The 17715-nt window shown below is 46.2% G+C and overlaps 1 protein-coding gene across 2 annotated transcripts in view; it reads right to left on the bottom strand.

Moving 5' to 3' along the window:
* ROR1 (receptor tyrosine kinase like orphan receptor 1) overlaps positions 1-17715 on the bottom strand; it is a 156370-nt gene that overhangs the window by 97166 nt on the left and 41489 nt on the right. Inside the window, exon 1 of one of the 2 annotated variants that reach the window (XM_040565293.1) lies at positions 13015-13152. The exons of the other annotated variant lie outside the window; for it this stretch is intronic. The gene's annotated coding sequence lies outside the window, so the exon portion shown is untranslated. Of the gene's footprint in view, positions 1-13014; positions 13153-17715 lie in introns of those variants that run through there. 2 annotated transcript variants of the gene reach the window in all.

Below are 17715 nucleotides of genomic sequence, written 5' to 3'. Positions count from 1 at the left end.
TACCAAATAAATAAATAACCACGACCTACATCTGGAATAAATATCAATCAGCGAGTTAAAAAAATGCATGCTATTCAAGAGGTGCTTGTATCAACCTTAAATTCTCGCTTGGTAGCAGAGTAATACAGACACTGAAGCAATGTAATAAAAACGTCTGGCCCCCGATATGGTACTTAAGGGTTAAGTGTGCAGCCTGCTGATTGCTTAACCTTACCTAAAACATATGGCTTTGCACTTAAGGGTAAACCCGTGGAAAGAAACCGAGTGCCCAGAGTGTGTGTGAAATTCTTTGAAAGGTCACTCTGAGGCAAAACGTATCTAAACACTTCGCTTGCACACATTTGTTTCGGGAGACCTCACTGCTCCCAGCCTGCAAAGACCACTGAGTGCCCTATGCCCCTACGAAAATAAGTAACAAAGCCTGTTTAATTAATTAAGCAAGTGATTCATCCATGAGCAAAGGAACAGTAACCAGTTTACAAGCACACGAACTAGCCAAATAGCCTGTTTTACTGTTCCTTGCGTTGCCCCATACGGGATGGACACTTGCGACCTCCAGCATCCTGCCACCTTTTCATTAAACACTAACGAGCTGCAAACCGAAAACTTCTGATCACTCTCGCTCGAGGAAAACCCAAAGGGGCTGACCAAAAAGCACTGAGAAACTCCTTCATCATCTCAAGCGAGCGAAGCAGGACCCGGCTCCAGCAGCACGGCGCGCTCTGCAGGAGCAACCCCGGGGGACACGTGCTGCAGGAGGCAGGGGCGACGCCAGGCTCAAGTCCTTGCCTTCGGCCACCTCCTGCCCTATTCTCACCGTTCCCGGCCCTTGCACCATTTACAGACATCAAAACACCACACGCTATGCACTATGGTACGTCCTTCTAACAGCTCTGGTTTACTCGGTGCGTTTCCTTAAGCAAAATTGTAATGGAGAAGATTTGGGGGTTTTGGTGTCCTAAAAGTAGCCACTCTGGTGCCATACATATCGAGATTCCTGATTTTGAGTTTTTCACCTTTGCGTGTATTTCACATGGTCTGTAAAATCTGCATTGGGACCTCTGCAAGTTTAACAACCAGCAGCCTGTGGATTCAATACGGCCAGCACTTGAGCAGATGCTTAAATTCTTTGCTATACTGGAGCAAGGGGCGATATCCAAAAAGCACACAACCTTATCGCAGTGGCAATAAGTCAATATGAGAAGCAGAGTCGGACTGTTCAATATTCTACAGTACACATTTCCTCCCAAGAAAAACCCAAGCGAGTTCATTCTGTCAGCAGCATTCTGATTAAATCTCTTAAAAACGGGTAAGGAAGAGCAGGAAGGAACAGGAACATCATAATCTGCTCATAGAAGCTGGTCATAAAAAGTTAGAAACCTTTAGGGAGAAAGCCTGAATAAAGGTACTAGACAAGTATGAGAACATTTTCAAATGTCCCTTAACTTGTAGAAGTTGCAGAGTGTTTCACAAACAGCACTGTCAATTCCCTCCAGCACATTTTTGTACAAACTCAAGAAACCAGCCTGCTGGCCCAGAGGACACCTTGCAAGCCTGCAGACCTGCACTCGGAGCAGCCCAGCTGCTTTGCTCAACACTCACTTGCCCGCTGAGCAAACACTTGTCTGTTTGGACAATTCAGAAAGCAGACCTTCTGCTCTGCCGTGTAAGTCGGTACCAGCGCGGGGAACTTTTCCACGACACTCACAACTGGGTACAGACCGCGAGCTGCTGAGCCAGGCGGTGGTCTTGTGTTCATCCACCTCCTGTGATGCTTAAAGGATCCATGGCTTAGATTTACAGTTAAAATTAAGGGTCAAGTTGCTATCCAGTCCCAGGAAAACGTTCCCTGGCAATACTGTGGCCACATTAAACATTTTGCAAACATAAGCCTGGCTGGGGCTTCACATCTGCAGTTACCACTACACGTAAAAGCATTTGTTTATAAGGCAAAAGTAGGATTTCAAGAGAGAAATAGTTAGAGGAGGTAATATGTACTAAACATCTTTGTAGAAGAAAAAAGGTAAATTTAAAATGCCAAACTGATAACAGAGCTGAAAGGTTAAAGTTAACAAAATCTGTAACACACTAGCAATAGTAATTCTAACTGATAATAAGTACTTTCATTAATAGCTAGCTTTGTAGATAGCATCTCAGGTGCGAAAGCATAAATTATCCATGCATCGTACAGAGAATTTAGGGAAACAGCTCCAGTTAGCTAAGGTGAATGTCTGACTCTGAACTACAACTTCTCAAACACATAACAAGCCACTAGGACCTCACTGCGGAAACACTACCTAAAAGACTTCTTTTTTTGTAATGAATTTCACAGCAGAGTGTAGAGTTTCAGATGCTTACCTCTGATGACTCAAAATGGGACTTGTGAAGGGTAAGGCCAATACAACGCCGTAGGAGTTTGCTCCTTAGGTAATATAAAATGACGTACACGTGAGTAAGAAATACCAGAAGTTCTGTTTTTGTAGAAAGTAAGAAAAGGGCAATCATATTTGTATAATGCTTAATCCATATTCTTGCCTTTTTGGACTACCTTTAATACCATGCCAATTACAAGTGCTAAATTTTACTGCATGGTAAAACAACGTGGGTAGTAAGGGAAGCAAGACAGAACAGCTTTATCGCTGAGATTAAATAGGAGTTTGTTGGCAACGCTATCAAAAGAAGCATGATGCAAAAGTCACCGGATTGCCACATCACCAGCAACCCAGCACGTACCCACAACCACCATCAGTGCCGTTTCGGTTCCATGTACACACAAATAGCTACTGGTTCACTGGGACCCAGGAGAACACCTCTTCCTCCCCGCTCACAAACGTGACTATTTGGGACTTAAGCGGGGATCCTGCCTTATGCAGCCATCCAAATAACATAAACTTCGTATGTAGTAAATAATGGTGTGTAAATAAATAAGTGTGCAATGTGTGCTTTCAAACCGAGCCGAACTCGAAATGCCATTTCGGTAAAAGCCAGGTTTCAGAGCATAGCGTTTGGACACTTTGCACCAGCGCACCACACTCAGCGGCGCTAAGCTCAGCCTTCCCACATTCCTCTTGGCTGCTCCCCACACTAGATGATGTGGTGACAGACATGAAGGGATGAAATCACAGCGCTATCTTTTTTAAATTGCCAGAAAAGTGATTTCTCGCCATATGGGATCCGTAACAAGGCTGAAGCCTCTTACATCGCTCTTTCCTTCCCTCGGCGTGACACAGTTCCCCACCCGAAATTCACCCCCTCAGCAGTTTCACTGCGGTGCTAATCCAAATGGGTTTTATCTACCCCGACACGTAAATTAAAACTTAAGTTAGGAACACCACGTATCTAGATGATGGAAAAAATAGATGTATACATAAGCTTGTCTAATGTTAGTACTGGCAAAGCCTGACACAGAAATCATGTCTGGAAACCTTATCTGGGAATTACTGCCCCAACAGCACAATATGCAAGCGCTCCATCGCTCCCAGCCCAAGTTGAGCTGAATTCACATTTTCTAAGTTAGGCATGGCTATCAAGCACCACTTAGTTAAGCACCACTATTTATTGCAAATCCTGTAAACTCCTCATTTCTCGCATTCTGTTAGATTGACTTTAAACCTGTCTTTGAAGAATCTGCTATTTAACATCCTAAAATCTCCCTGTTACCAGTTTCATCGCAGGTGACTTTACCAAAGTTTAGTTCTCCACAGAATGAATAATATTGGAAAACTGGAAAAAAGAAAAATGGGTTATAGGGCAAGACCGTAATGAAAATGCTGTCTACATCAACATTAACTGGCAAGCTAAATTTTTGAAGTCAGTAGTACTTCCATTACACATAAATCTATACTTTTAAGTGATTTGTTGAACTGGACTGTTTGTGTACTTCTCCACTTGAAGCTAGTCAATCACTAGAAACTGGTTTTGAAGACGACCTATTGGGTTATAGGTCATATATTTTTCCAAAGCTAAATTGTCTGAATTTCGCTAGTCATAAGAGAAGTGCAAAGATTTTTTGTACTTAACCCTCAGTTCCTCTCCTTCACTTTTCCTGGGATACACAGACCAGACTTCTCTTAATGCAGAGCCACTATTTATTATTGCCCTGAAACATACCCAGGCATTCCCTAATTGTGAAGGACAAATGCACTAGTGATTAAGTCTACGGGAAGAAAATGAGGAGTCGTTTGAGGTTTACTTAATGTATGTGTTCAGTTAGTCATCTTTTCCTGCTACTTATTTTTCATGGCAAGTTCTGAGTTTTCACCTGGGGTTCATCAAAGCCGTGCTCAGTTTTGTGTGTACGAAGCGAACACGAAGATGATGAGGTTATTCTGCTAACTGCACACGCTGCGGAGGTGGCTCGCGGGGTGGTCTGCTCAGGTCCAACAAATTTCTCACAGGAGTAACGGTGTCGTTGGAGCTACCCCGAGCTCACTCCTCCCTCGCAGTGGGTCTGATCACAAAGGCTGCAGGGGACAGTACTGGGTGAATTTCTCACCAGGTCAAGGCTGGGGCCCATTGGCTCAGGCAGCACCTGAAGGAAGCCTGTGCTGCAGCTTTCCCATGCCGCGCTCATTCTCTGGTAAACAGAAGACTTCAGTCTCCGCGGCTGTCAATCTAGCGCCTTTAACGAGCAAGAAGTTCATTTTATTAAAGGAGGAAAAACGTAGATTTCCATCACTCCTTATAAAAGGGCTAGAAAATGTCAAACATGTAGGTAAAAGTAATATTTCAAAACGGCTCCAGCCTAAACTCCCTTTCCCCTCGCACCTGCACGGTGATGAACATGTGCTGTATGTCTCTGTACTGCCTCAGTGCTCAACATTTGAACTGGACCCGCTCCAGCTTTTGAATAAATATCTCTTTTGGGGGAGAGGGAATTACATTCCTTAGTCAAAATACAGTTTTTCTTCTCTTAAATTTTGAAAGAAAAAAAAAAAAAACGCGTACTTGTGAAACGTTAGGAACCAGTCAGGAGAAGAACTGGAATCCTTTCTATCTCCGGCCTCGGCGGAGAGCCCTGCTCCTGCAGCCACGGGGCTGCGGCCTGCAGCCACCAGGCCGCTGCTGCACGGCCCTGCCGAGGCAGGGCACACATCTGGGGAGCTACCTGAGGCACTACTCGCTACAGCAGCACTGAGGAGATCCAGTGGCCCATTTGGGATCAAAAGACCCAATTTGTCTCTCATAAGGTGCTGAATTACGCGCAAACTAAGTTCCTTGGGAGTCCTGCTTAACAGCAGGAGGCTGCCACCCCAATTAACGTGGTAACAGTTAAAAGTGCTTCCTTCCCTTCCAAGCAGATATTTCAGTCCAGTTGCACTCACGGTTCATTAGGGAAGATTACACAGCATCAGTACTTTGTAGGGAACTCCATATTCTCTCATCATTTGTGCCATGTGCAAGAGAACAGATCAAGTAATCCTCAGGGTAATCTACAGAGATCTACCTCCTACGGGTGACTTGCGTGTGTGCTGCAGAGAATGACTGCAGGATGTTAACCCCAATATGAGATGACGACCCCATAAATGCAAGATCCTTACTGCAGTCGGACCACAGCCCCACACAGCAGCAATGACAGAAGCTGAGAAAAGGAAGAAGTATGTGAAGGGGAAGCTGAAGCCTAGCGCAGCTTGGGGACATCAGCAGAGAGTTTCATGTTCTCAAGGAAAGGCACCAAATGCACGCCACAAACTTCCACCAGTCTGGAAATGCTCAGGGTTGGTAAGGCCCCTGTGTGGGTTAATCCCACAGCTTAGTTTATACATGTCCGAGTGATGGTAGAAGTGGGTTTGGGGATAATAAGAACAACTTTAAATGTTCAAGAACTCTTTGGAATCCCCAGTTTAGGTGTGTGGTATAAACAAGCCATGGAATTAACATAGCCGAGAACAAAGACCTGTGAAAACGCATAATGAAGGAAGCTGAACAGAAAAGAAGAAAGGACCAGATGTCAGATTATACTTAAAGCAAAGTTACCAGTTTGTTTTCCCACTGATTTCAATATCTGAAATACACGCTTCTGCCAAGACAAACAGGTGATTAAAATATATTAAAAAAACCAGCAAGCAAAGGGCTACATTTGTACTTGCTTTACATTTGTCAGCCATTCCAAAAGTTATAGCACATCCATAGCACAGCAATAATCATATTAATTTTACAAAGGCTGACTGTTTAATTGCAATTAACTGTGGCCGTACAAAAGGGAAGAGGCGCTCTCTGGAGTATTCACAAACCTCATTTATCCTGCAAGGACAGCGAGATGAACCTGGCATGAAATATTAAGATCACAATTGCTATTGGCAAGCCATCTGACGGGAAGCTTCTAGCTTGAAAGAGCACGGATTATACAAAGGAGCAAAGAGTAAAGACACAGCAGTGAATCAGCTCCACAAAATGCCCTTTCATTGCGCAGCATCGGCACCGGGTGGGCCCTTGGCAGCCGGCAGTGGGCAGGAGGCAACGGCTGCCGGGAACACCGGGGTGCCAGATGGGGGCACAGCATCCAGAGCACACCAGGAGCCGCCGACAGGAGCACAGCACCACGGCGGTGAGCTGGTGCAGTCCCCTTTTGTGGCAGGCACGCTGCACTTCTCTTGAACTGAACGAGTGCCATCCTCCAGCTAATTAAGTTTCTTGCCCCAACTGCTCCTGCTGGGAAGCTCTTCCAGTGCCTTAGAGCTTTTCCACTTTGAAAACATTAACTTAAATTTACTGACGGCCAGTTTAGGCAAATTTAATTTTGCATCAGCATTGATCTCTGCCTCCCTTCCTGGCATCTATGGGGATAAACGCTTTATTCATACAGAATACCGCATGATGCTGTGGCAAGCGCTTGGTTTGACTGAACAACCCTATCTGAGTCTCACCAAGGAGCCCACCCATTTCAGTGATGGTCTTTGTAGGCAGAAACCAAAATAGCACAGAGAATTCCTAACGAGGTCTTTCCAGGACCTTTTACATCTACGCTGAAGCCTCCCTAGTGCTACTGTTAATACCACTTACCTGATACACCTAGGCCTTTCCATCTGCCTCCCCACACTGATGGTTCACCATCCATATTGGGTTGGTTGGTACACTCCAGTCTCTCTTCTGCTTTATTTTTCCATGTTTTCCACACATTCCAAAATAGAAAAACATGGAGGGCAGAATCTTACACACACAACTCCTATTTACCTTGGTCAGTAAACAAGACAGAGGAAGAGGCTTCTCAGGAACCCCAACCATGAGATATAAAATTTTCTAAAGGGACAGAACTTGGGCTGGACCAAGAATTTCAGACAAGAAGCACCAACTTATGTGGTGGCACATGTGTGATTCGGGGTTTGGTTATAAGAAAAAGAAATTCAGGACAGGTACTAGAAAGAACAGCACAAATGGAGAAGAGGAAGAGTGTTGCTGAAGGAGAACGTGTGAGATGGCTGGGCCGGGGCACAACGGCAGCAGACAAAAAAAAAACAAAAAAAAGTCATCATTTTGATACTGGGAAAGGAAATTTGCAGCCCAGGGAAGACTGCCTGTCCAAGAAATCATGGCACAGGCGCTCAAAGCGCAAGCTCACCAGGGGTGCCCTAGCTCCTCATGTTCCTCCGCCCTGCAGAGCTGGGAAGGGGCTGCTGGAAGAGCCAGCAAAGTCGAGGAGAGCATCAGCAGCCCCGCGGCATGAGCAGCGCTGACAAACTTTGTAAGCATGTGTTTGTGTTTTGCAAACAGCATAGCTCTTGTGCAACGTGTTTATGCAATAACTGCAAATAATGTATGGAGGTCTTTGACTACGAGTTCATAGCGGTTTGTAAAGCCGGTGGTTTTCCCAGGATCCTTGGGGTTTGGCTTTTTGGTTTGGGGGTTGAGTTTTTGTTTGCCCTTTTTTTTTCCTCTCCCCACTTCAGGTGCAATACACAATTTCTTAGCAGAACAACCACCAGTGCTTGCAATACACCTTCCAACTATTCTCTGAGGTACAATCGACAAGTTTTATGTCAATGACAATGCCACATGTCAACCTGAGGACACGGCCAGGGCCTCAATTTCCAGTCCCGATACATGGCAGTAAAGTTCATTGGTCTCAAATTTGTACGGACTTCTGTGGGACGCAGATCTTCCCCATGTTGTACTTGCCCGAATTTACACTCTGCCGTATGGAGGACGGATTGATCAGCCACTTGGGCATTTGATACAAGAGGCTGAACAGAAATCCTGAACTACAAACAACAACAAAGGCACAAAAGAAAAAAAAACGGGTGATCTGATTGCTATAAAAGCAAGACTTGAAGCAACCAAGTTCATTGCTGTTTGAAAAGGAGAAAGTCCTTGGATTTTTAACAAAGCTGGTCAGAAATTCTTTAAGAGAGCGAGTTTCCACTGGGGAATGCCAAATCTGCACAATCAAAACATTACCTGGAGATGGTTCAATTCTGAAGCATTTGCCGCAGAGCCCCGCCAGGGCTCTGATGGGACCCTCGCTGCCGACCCCAGCCCACCACCAAGGAGGGGTTTTGCCCTCCCAGCTCCCCACCCTTTGGCGAGCTGCCGGCCAGCCCCCCCAGCGCAGCTCACCCCGGGTCTGCTGGGAAGCTCTGGCTCCCCATCAGCAGCTGACACCGAGCCAGAGCCGGCAACCGTAGCTGAGCCAGACACGTTGGAGCCATGGCTCCCAAGACTTCCAGTTTCCTGGCTTGCCTTCAGCCCACCTGGCAGATTAAAGGGCAGCCCAGAGCTTGCAAACATCGCTCCCAGGACTGGGTCTCGTACCGAGCCCCGGCTCGCAGGTCGGCAGCTCCACGCACCCCAGGCAGCGCGCCCAGAGCGAGGATTTCACAGGTCTGGTTTCCAGCACAGCCCTGAACAAACCCGCAGCCTTCCAGCACTCCAGTCCTCCGCAAGTGGTAATCATCTTTCCCCACACACCTCCAACTTTAATCCTTTAAAAACACAAACAGGTTAACAGAGGGAAATGGGAACAAACCCTTCCCAGTTTTGTAGGTTACAGAGGGTTTCTCCGCTAGCGTCTGTGGCCCTGTAGCTTTCGCAGAGCTGCCTCCAAAACGTGATTGAGCCACTACCTGCTGCGCTGCTCCCGCGCTCACCTGCCAAGCCCTACACATGCCGACAAAGGTGCTGGAGATGTTTGGGTAACACCGTGCTGCTGGCCCCGGAGTGACATGGTCAGGGTGGAAGAAGTCCGGGACAGAAAACAGCGAACATAATTTCTAAACTGATGAATGAGCAGATTTCCAAACCGGATTCGTACAAAACAACGGAACTAGGAATGTTTGTCCTTTGGAGTAAAACATAAGCTCAGAACCAGGAACTAGCCCTGAAGGTTGAGAAGTGCTTTAAAACGTCATCACACAAAGCTTCCCTGGCCATTTTTATAGACCTCGAGGTCTCCTCTCTGGGCTGGATGCTTTGTTCAGGAGGTTTAGTGCAGTCCCAGGAGCTCCAGCAACAGATCTCACTCTCCCTAGATTTTTCGGTTGTTAGCCAGAGCACCGCACACACCCCTGGAAGCTGATGGATGCAGATGGGCTCCGAGACATTTCCCTTCAAAACGAGATGGGTCCCTTGCAATACTTAAACGCAGGTGTTCCTGGCCTGCAGGAGGAGGAAATACCACGCTGGTGAAAACACGGATCATGCTTGCCAGGATGGACCCAAATCCCCTCCCTAACTCCCTGTGCCTCCCTCCACAGCTCTTTTGGCCAAACAAATGGGCAAACATAATTGGTAACTCATCTCAGGGGTCCCAAACGGGACTTGACAGCCTCTAATACAGGGCAGGGAGAGCACAAGTGGAAGCAGCGCCGGTCCATGGGGATGGGGTGAGTGCAAGGAACCTATAAAAGTCCCAACCAAAACAGTTCAAATCTCCTATTCTCTATGTCATCTAAAGAAAAAAAAATACATGGAAATATTTTTAAGAAATCACCCTGAGCAATGTACCTCAGGCTCCCGAGTTAAGACACCGCTTCTGATTCCTCGAAGCTCTTCCCACGCGCCCGTTCCCTCCCGCTGGGCGCTGGTGTGGGGTTTCGCCCCGCTCCCTCTCTCCCCTCCCCTGCTTCACGTTTTGCATCCAGGCTGAAACACACCCCTGAGCACTTCAGAGCAACACGCCCTGCTTTATATTAGAATAGACACACATAATAAAAAAGAAACGCCAGCTCACTTTCCAAATGCCTTCTCTCCGAGGTGTAAAAGCACGGAGGGCTGCTGCCAGCACAGCGGTGTCACCTCAGGCTGGCCTCAACATTTGGGGTTCAGCACCTTGAACTGCCACGGGTGCCAGTGGCTGTAGGACCTTGGCATGGGGAGACGATGAGTCCAATTTTGGGAGCTTGGGGGCAAACAGAGTCCCATTTGGTGCTCCTGGCTCAGCACCACCTTACGGAGCAGGAGGAAAAGCAGCTCAGGCAGCGGCTCCCCTCGCCTCTCCGCTCTCCCAAGAAGTTAACAGCTGATGGATCCCAAACGCACCCGCGGCGTGCAGGGAAAGTGGTAAATAATGGATCCTTTTACACGCAGAGTGCTTGTCTCAATGAAATCACATCGGCGGTTTTTTCTCCAAAATCAGGCCCACCAGTGCTTGCTTTCTTTAAGAGCCAAACAACATTCTTGAACACCGGTTCAATATCTCCAGAGGTGTAAATCACCACGCTCTATCTTATTAGAAACATTTGAAAGAGGGCAAGTGCTTTCAAAGCCATAAACTTCAGATTCCATACGTGTTCCCAAAGCTGCAGTGAATACGCATTCCTGACTTGAACTGGTTTTAATTTGCAGTCCCTTTAAAGCACAAAGGCAGAAATCTAAGTATTGAATCAGCCTAAATAACAATAACAAGACATTTTAAAAATGGTCCATTTGCAAAAGAGCCTGAAAATGGGGATAGCTCGAATGCCTGAAGCCATGCAGCGGGTGGGTGCCCGGCAAAAAGGCAGCTCCTGGGGAAACGCTGTGCGGTCCCTGCTGCACCGTGGGTTATTTATGCTCACAAACCTGGCAGAGCAGGATAAATGAAGGCAACACTTCTCCCTGCCTGCTGCAAAGGGCTGAGCACCCCAATACACAATGGGAACAGCCGAATGAAATCCACATGACGGTTAAAGAAGGAAAAAAAAGGCCGCATCCTTTGTGAACACAAACAACTAAGTCATGACGAGATAAAAAAAAAAAGAAACATACCTGAAAGCCTGGGGGTGGGCGGGCACATGCCGCTGGTGCCAAAGCGTGCAGCGCAAGTCTCGCAGCAGCACCGCTTCTGGTAGCTGGCAGAGCGCCCTTTGCTCTCCAGCAAGCCTTTTAATTAAAGATCCTCCCATTATCGCTAACCGCAATCGCTGTCCTGGCGATCAGATCGGAGCGAGCGCCGCGGCACATCTCCCTTAGGAAACTGTGGCGCCAGCGCTCACAAGGCAGCTCCGCTAACGGGGGGTGGGGGTCTCAAACGCGCGCTAAATAAATATACCCGCAGAAATCCCTGTTCAAAGGCACCCATATGGAGCGGATAAAATGCACTTGCTGATGCAAGCGTACGTGTGCTTGCAAAGGCCTAATTAAAACTCTCGGCTCTCTGCGAATATTCTCAGGGAACGAGCACTACTGAGAAACGCTGGGAAGGGGGGGAGTGGGTGTGAAAGGCACGGCTGCTCGGAAATGGTTTTCTCCCATGTTAAAACCTGAGCGGTGGAAATCTTCCCAGAAGAGTTTTCAGTCTTTCATTTGAATTTAAAATCAAAGCAACGTACTTCTAAGGAAAAATGGTAAACAAGACTCTGAAATGTATCATTTCCTACAAAACTTGGCTTTTCATTAAAGAAGAAGAGTGGTGTGTTTTTTTCCCCCCCAATGTGACTTTTCCACCAAGCTCAGTTGCAAGGCATCTGGAGTTTACAGTATTTTCTAGCACAGAGGAGATGGCTTGCTGCTCCACATGCAGAGAAAGCACCTTTTGTCGGCAGCTGGAGAATGGCCGAACACAGAGCACTCAAATAAGTGTCATTTAGTCACCGAGAAGAAGCCTTCTTTCCCTCCAGTCCATTGTTAGGAGAAAATGCTGTGTTATTGAAAGCCTATTAGTGACAATACCGGCTTACACAGAAACACAGGCCACATCCAGAGGGCTTGTTTCAAAGTCTTAAGTGTTCAAGAGATATTATTAACCTCAAGTACTATTGCTTAGCAAATTAATATCAACCCCTTAGGTCCCACACGGCATAAACCATTCACCTGACGAGCAACCCAACCCAACGCCAAAGCAGGACCTGACTTCAAAGCCTTCAACGGGGGCTCAGACCACATCACCCACCTGTAACCCACGCTGCTCTGAGTCTATGTCTATCCACCAGACACCTGGTTTTTAAATGCTGAATATATCAGATATAATGCAAGTCATGGGCACTGAGTAACAGAACTCCCCAGCTTCACTCTTTGGTTGACCTGGTGGCTAGCACAGGAAACAGCTGAGCAAAAACCATGGAACTAGAAAGAAGTGGCTACTGTTAACACTGATTTGTGACCATGCCCTGCATATATATGTATTAAACACAAACTGTGATGATCTCCCACTGCCCGGTGGGCAGCAGGAGGCAAGAACAATGAGAAAAATGCCAAAGTGGGATTCCAAATCACCCCTGCCTAACAAGTTGGGACAAGGACAGAATATGCCGTGACCTTACGCAGGCAGAAGCCTTCTGCTTCTCAGAGTGCACAGGGACTTAACCTTCTATTTTCCTCCACAATCCCCTAAATACTTTATGGTGAGACAATAAATTCTATCGTTAGTCTTTATTTAATCCTGATTGCTAGTCTTGTATACAAATTTAAGTAATTTCCAATCATTACCACTGGAACGGGGAAAAACTACAGTGCTTGGACAGAGTTGGTACGAAAGAAAAAGATCTTTTTTTCCAGTAGAGGAAAAAATATGCATGTCACAGGTGTTCCTGTAATAACAGCACCTCAGGCTGTGATGGTTTCAGGTCAAAGAAGGTGACAGAGGTCAGATCAGGTCAGTACCTTGATGTGAGGCCTCCGAAAGAAAGCAAAAGGCTGCAGGAAACGCTGACAGCGATCCCCGGAGGTGACACGCAGCTCTCAGCTCTGCAGAGGTCCCTGACGGCAGGAGGCAGTGGAAAAAGCAGGTCAGGAGCAGTGTGAGTTACTGTGGTTTTGCATGTGCTGCTCACCAGGAGACAGGTCTTAACCACTTGTGGTTAGTAAAAAAAAAAAAGAGAGAGAAGAGGGTTATTAACTGCAGTGAAACGGAGCAATTCATTCAAAAACAACCCAAACTCAAAAAAACAACCAGCCAAGCAGAACAAACACAAACACAAAACCCAAGAGACCCTCGGGAAAAACAGCTATGAGAAAACAGCCCAAACGAGGGAAACCACTTCAGGAAACAGACACAAACACAAGCTGCTGCAAGGTGAGCGTGAGGGTATCGCCCTCCCCTGCTTCTGCCGGCACTCCCCCCCCAAAACACCAGCTCCCGTCTACCTCACCTCTGCGGGCTGAGCTCTAAACACAGCGACGAGCTGGGATCAAAGGGCTTGTTAGCTGCTCTGCAGCCCTCCACAGAACAAAGGAAGTTCCCACCACGCTTTCCACCTCTATTTTTCAATCAAAATTAGGAGAAAGCTATCTCAGGGCAGCAATAAAATACGCCTACAGAACCATGCCCCTCAAATTCCTTTTTGCTGCTGTTTTTTCCTCCACATCCTTCCATCCTGTGTAGTTTATCTGTTTGAGTCAGGGAATGCCTCCCAAACCTATGGATTAGCAGAGGTATGCGAGGCAACGGTACACAGGAGCGGGAGACTCATTTTTACCTTTGAAGTGAGTCACTAAAGGCTGCCAGCTAGAAAAAGGGAAAAATCTCCCACTTTGTAATGCCAACACGGCCGCCGTGGGCTCCTTCCCAGGTGCAGCACAGGGACGTGCGCGCACAGATGCAGCCCACCCCTGCCGGGCATCGCAGGACCTAGCCATCGGAGTTTATCCCCAAACACCACCAGGAGAGGTGACACCACCGTGATATTCGCAGGAGTGAACAGGGAGTTACCCCAAAGCACAACACAGAAGACGTGAGAACTTGCCCCGTACTAAATAGTCAGACTTTCCACGCTTTTCCCAGCCACCAGGCTGAGCTTTTACTTTGTGCCAGTTACCTTATTTTAGGATCCCGTGAAGAAGACATTTACACAAACAGAGCTTAAAGCAGCACAAAAGTGATATCTGTATGCTAATATAAGTCAAAAGCCCACAGGTTTTTGACTAGTTTTTGCCCTGTACATTGATTCCCCCTCTACATTCCTGCTTATCCCAGAACCTTTTGGCTTTGGAAAGGGGTTCAGCCTCTGAGCCAGAGACTGAAAGCACAAAACAACCAGCAGTGGAAGGCTGTACCTTCTGTATCTGTTGCTTCCCTTGTGCTCTTGTTAAACTCTTCCTAGCAAATGACAGACACCTGAGAAATACCTGCCCCTCAAATCAGCTGCGGCCGGCCCAGCCCAGCTACGCAGGTGCGCATCGCGAAGGCTGACCCCCTCCCGGAGCACACCACGTAAATCATCAGATCTCTTGTAAAATCGGCAGGGCAGCTGATCTTACAAGATACCAAGCCCCACACCTGCATTGCTGAAAGCAGGAGCAAGCCCTCAGCATATGCATACTTTTTCCCCTCCATTCATCTTTCAGATTTATTCTTGTCACTAACAAAACCTATTTCCTCTGCGAACCTTGCAGAAAGGAAAAGGAATAGGATGGAAATAACTTGATAAATTGGATGTTACTTACAGCCTGATCAAAGCCCACTAAGATTCAATGCGAGTCTTTCTGCTGACCCACCAGACTTTGGGTCAAGCTTTTAAGCACTTACTTAATTTCAGCCCTGGCATTTAGAGTGCCTAAGTCTTCAGTATGGAAACGCCAACTCTCGGGTGTTTCAGGGAGTCTCGCCGTTCGGCTCGGTCACGTTACGGGTTTAAAACTTGTGAACAAGCAAAACCCAGAACAAAAGCGGTAAGGAAAGCACGCGGCTAGTTCCAAATGGAAAAAGCATCAAGAAAGCTGGGAATATCATTGCCAAGAGAAGTGAAATCTAGAAATTTGATCTAGTGCTGGATTATCAGCTGGTCCCAGCGCCTCGTTTTAACACCATCTGCTGTACTTGTTCGAAGTTCAAAGCCATGCACTACGTGGGACCCAGCGCACTCTTTTCGTTTCTTTATGCATGGTTGCATGGCATGTAACAGCTTTCTGCAGGCTATCGGGTAGATCTTAACAGCATATTTCATTAAGAGCTGTACAGACAGAAACAAAATAATGAATTATTAACTTGTTAGGAAATTAAAACCAACTTTCCTTTGAGCAGGAAGGTGCTTTTTGTTACCACTTTTGTCTTTTTTTCCAGAAAAGATGGAAGCAAAACGTAACACAAAGAGCACTCTACCTGCCTTAGCACCAGGCTGAAGATAATTAAAGCTGCCGAACTGTTCTAGGACTGCTCTCCAAAACTGTGTGCAGCCAGGTACACGTTACTGGAGGCCATAAACCAATTTACAACTAGAGAAAACGTTGCCCTATCAAAGCAAACAGAGAGCCAAAACACAGGGACTACACGAACAAAAGTGATAAAAGCTAAAATCAATTACCTCCGTTCAGGTACTGCCTACCTAGGAACTCCATAGCATAGCTAGAAACTGCACTGCTTGTCCCACGAGAAAAATGATTCCCTCCAGCTACGACAGACTGCCTCAAGCCTCGCAGTCAAACAGTGAATTATTACAACTCTTCCCATTTTTCACGTTATAATTTTCAATATAAAATTAGTCCTGAGCAGTCACATTTTTTTGGCATTTCTACTTTGAAAGTGAATTCTCACACGTTTCTACTTAAAAATTATGAGGACCAAAGTAGAATGTTAATCCTTGTAATTATGTCAGTATTACGGAAGTACTAACTAAAGGCTTGCACTAACTAAAGGCGTACACCAGCTTCATGCATGTGATTGCCTAGAGCCCAGGGGGAGACCAGAGGAGCCAGCAGCCTGCCTCTGACAGAGGCCAGCATGGGAGCTGAAGAAGAAAAAACAAACCCCAAAAAAAACCCCCACATTTTGGCAGGAAAGAGAAATCTGCCTTCAAATCACATCCATTCAGGGGGATGGAAGGTGTAAGTGCTGGAATCCTTTATTTTTTTAATGTTATCTCGAGTTTTATGCCAACTGTAATCACTCTGAGTTGCTTTAGCTTGCAAGGGACAACTTAAAATAATCATTTCCAAACAGGCTAAAATAAAAGTCTCATCTGAAGTGCAGAAAACAGACAAAAGCTGTTCTGATCTCCTCTCCATGAAGGTTCTGTGCAAGTCTCCAGCTCTTTTCTGTTTCTTTTAATTTGTGAGGATATCATCCCTAAGTAGAAATCAGCAACACACCCACTCAGCCAGCTGGCTGTAAAACTAGCCCCTGACTCTCGCTCCAGCCAGAAGTGCCAGTTTTGCCCAAATGATGCTTCGACTTTTTTGGGAAAAAAAAAAAAAAAGATAAAAGATCATTCTTAGATGGATGCGGTAACTTATAAGCACAAAACTGAAGCAGTGTGAATACCCACTCTGCAGGGATTAAATATATAGAAATAATTTTATACATAACTTTTTATTTCAAAAGACTGCAAAAGCTCCAAATCCTAAGCACGGACAAACCTCCAGAATTCGGACCGTGTTGGTGCTCATCACACTGCGCCCCATGTTCGGGGCATGAACCTACCCCGGATTATCTCTGTAGCTACAGCAGGTCCAAAACGCGTCTGTGACACTACATCAGGAGAGCTGCAACTGCTACAGCAAACCCTGGAAAACAGAAACACGCTTCAGGGAAGCTCCTAAGGACAAAGAGAAAACTAGATGACAAAGAAGGACAATCGGAAAAACTTAACACCACTAGCAGTCACAGTTTTTCCTATTGTTTATTTAATACGACTATGTCATGACACCGAAAAGACACAAGGGATGAATATTAGGCTGTGCTATTTTCAAGTTTGCAGTTGCGCTGTGTAATTCTGAATTTGACTTCCGCATGCCTCAGTTTCTCCGACAAGAAATCTCACGCAAACTTTGAAGTGCTTTGACGGCAGCAGGAACAAGGAGCTCTACAACGCAGATCCTATTATTATTTTATTCCCAACATGGCTCGTTGCCATTTATGGAAGAAAAATTAAAAGGCATTGATATACCACTGCCTTCTGTCTCAACCAGTCTCAACTTCACCTCATAGAGCTAATCCACCACTTACTACAGCCAATGTAAAGACTCTTGTTGCCTCGAGTAGGCTTTGGCTCACATTCCTGCTCGAGAAGATAGGGGAAGTGTACAGGAGCTGCCCTGAGAGCAGAGGTTTTGCTGCTTCAGCTGCCTTTCAACCTCCAAAGGTTGCAAGAAAGACAAAGAAGTGGCCATGGGTAGTAAATACATTAGATGTAACTTTCATTAAAAGAGGAACGTTTTTCGTGTGTGTAAGAGTAACACAAAATGTAAACGCAAGAATTAATTCTGGGCAATGAGAGTGATGTAACGCAGAATAGACGCGATTTCGCATTTGCTCCAGCGCCCTCAGCACCTGCCTGCCGAGTTCTCCTTGACTTGCCTGGTAGCAGTTGCACAGTTCATGGCTTATGTGAAATGGTTAAAGGAAAATAAAAGACAAATAACGTAAAT

Source organism: Cygnus olor, chromosome 8 (assembly GCF_009769625.2).
Source record: "Cygnus olor isolate bCygOlo1 chromosome 8, bCygOlo1.pri.v2, whole genome shotgun sequence".
NCBI lineage: Eukaryota > Metazoa > Chordata > Aves > Anseriformes > Anatidae > Cygnus > Cygnus olor.
Note: the sequence above shows the minus strand (reverse complement) of the source record. Positions and strands in the feature narration are given on the sequence as shown.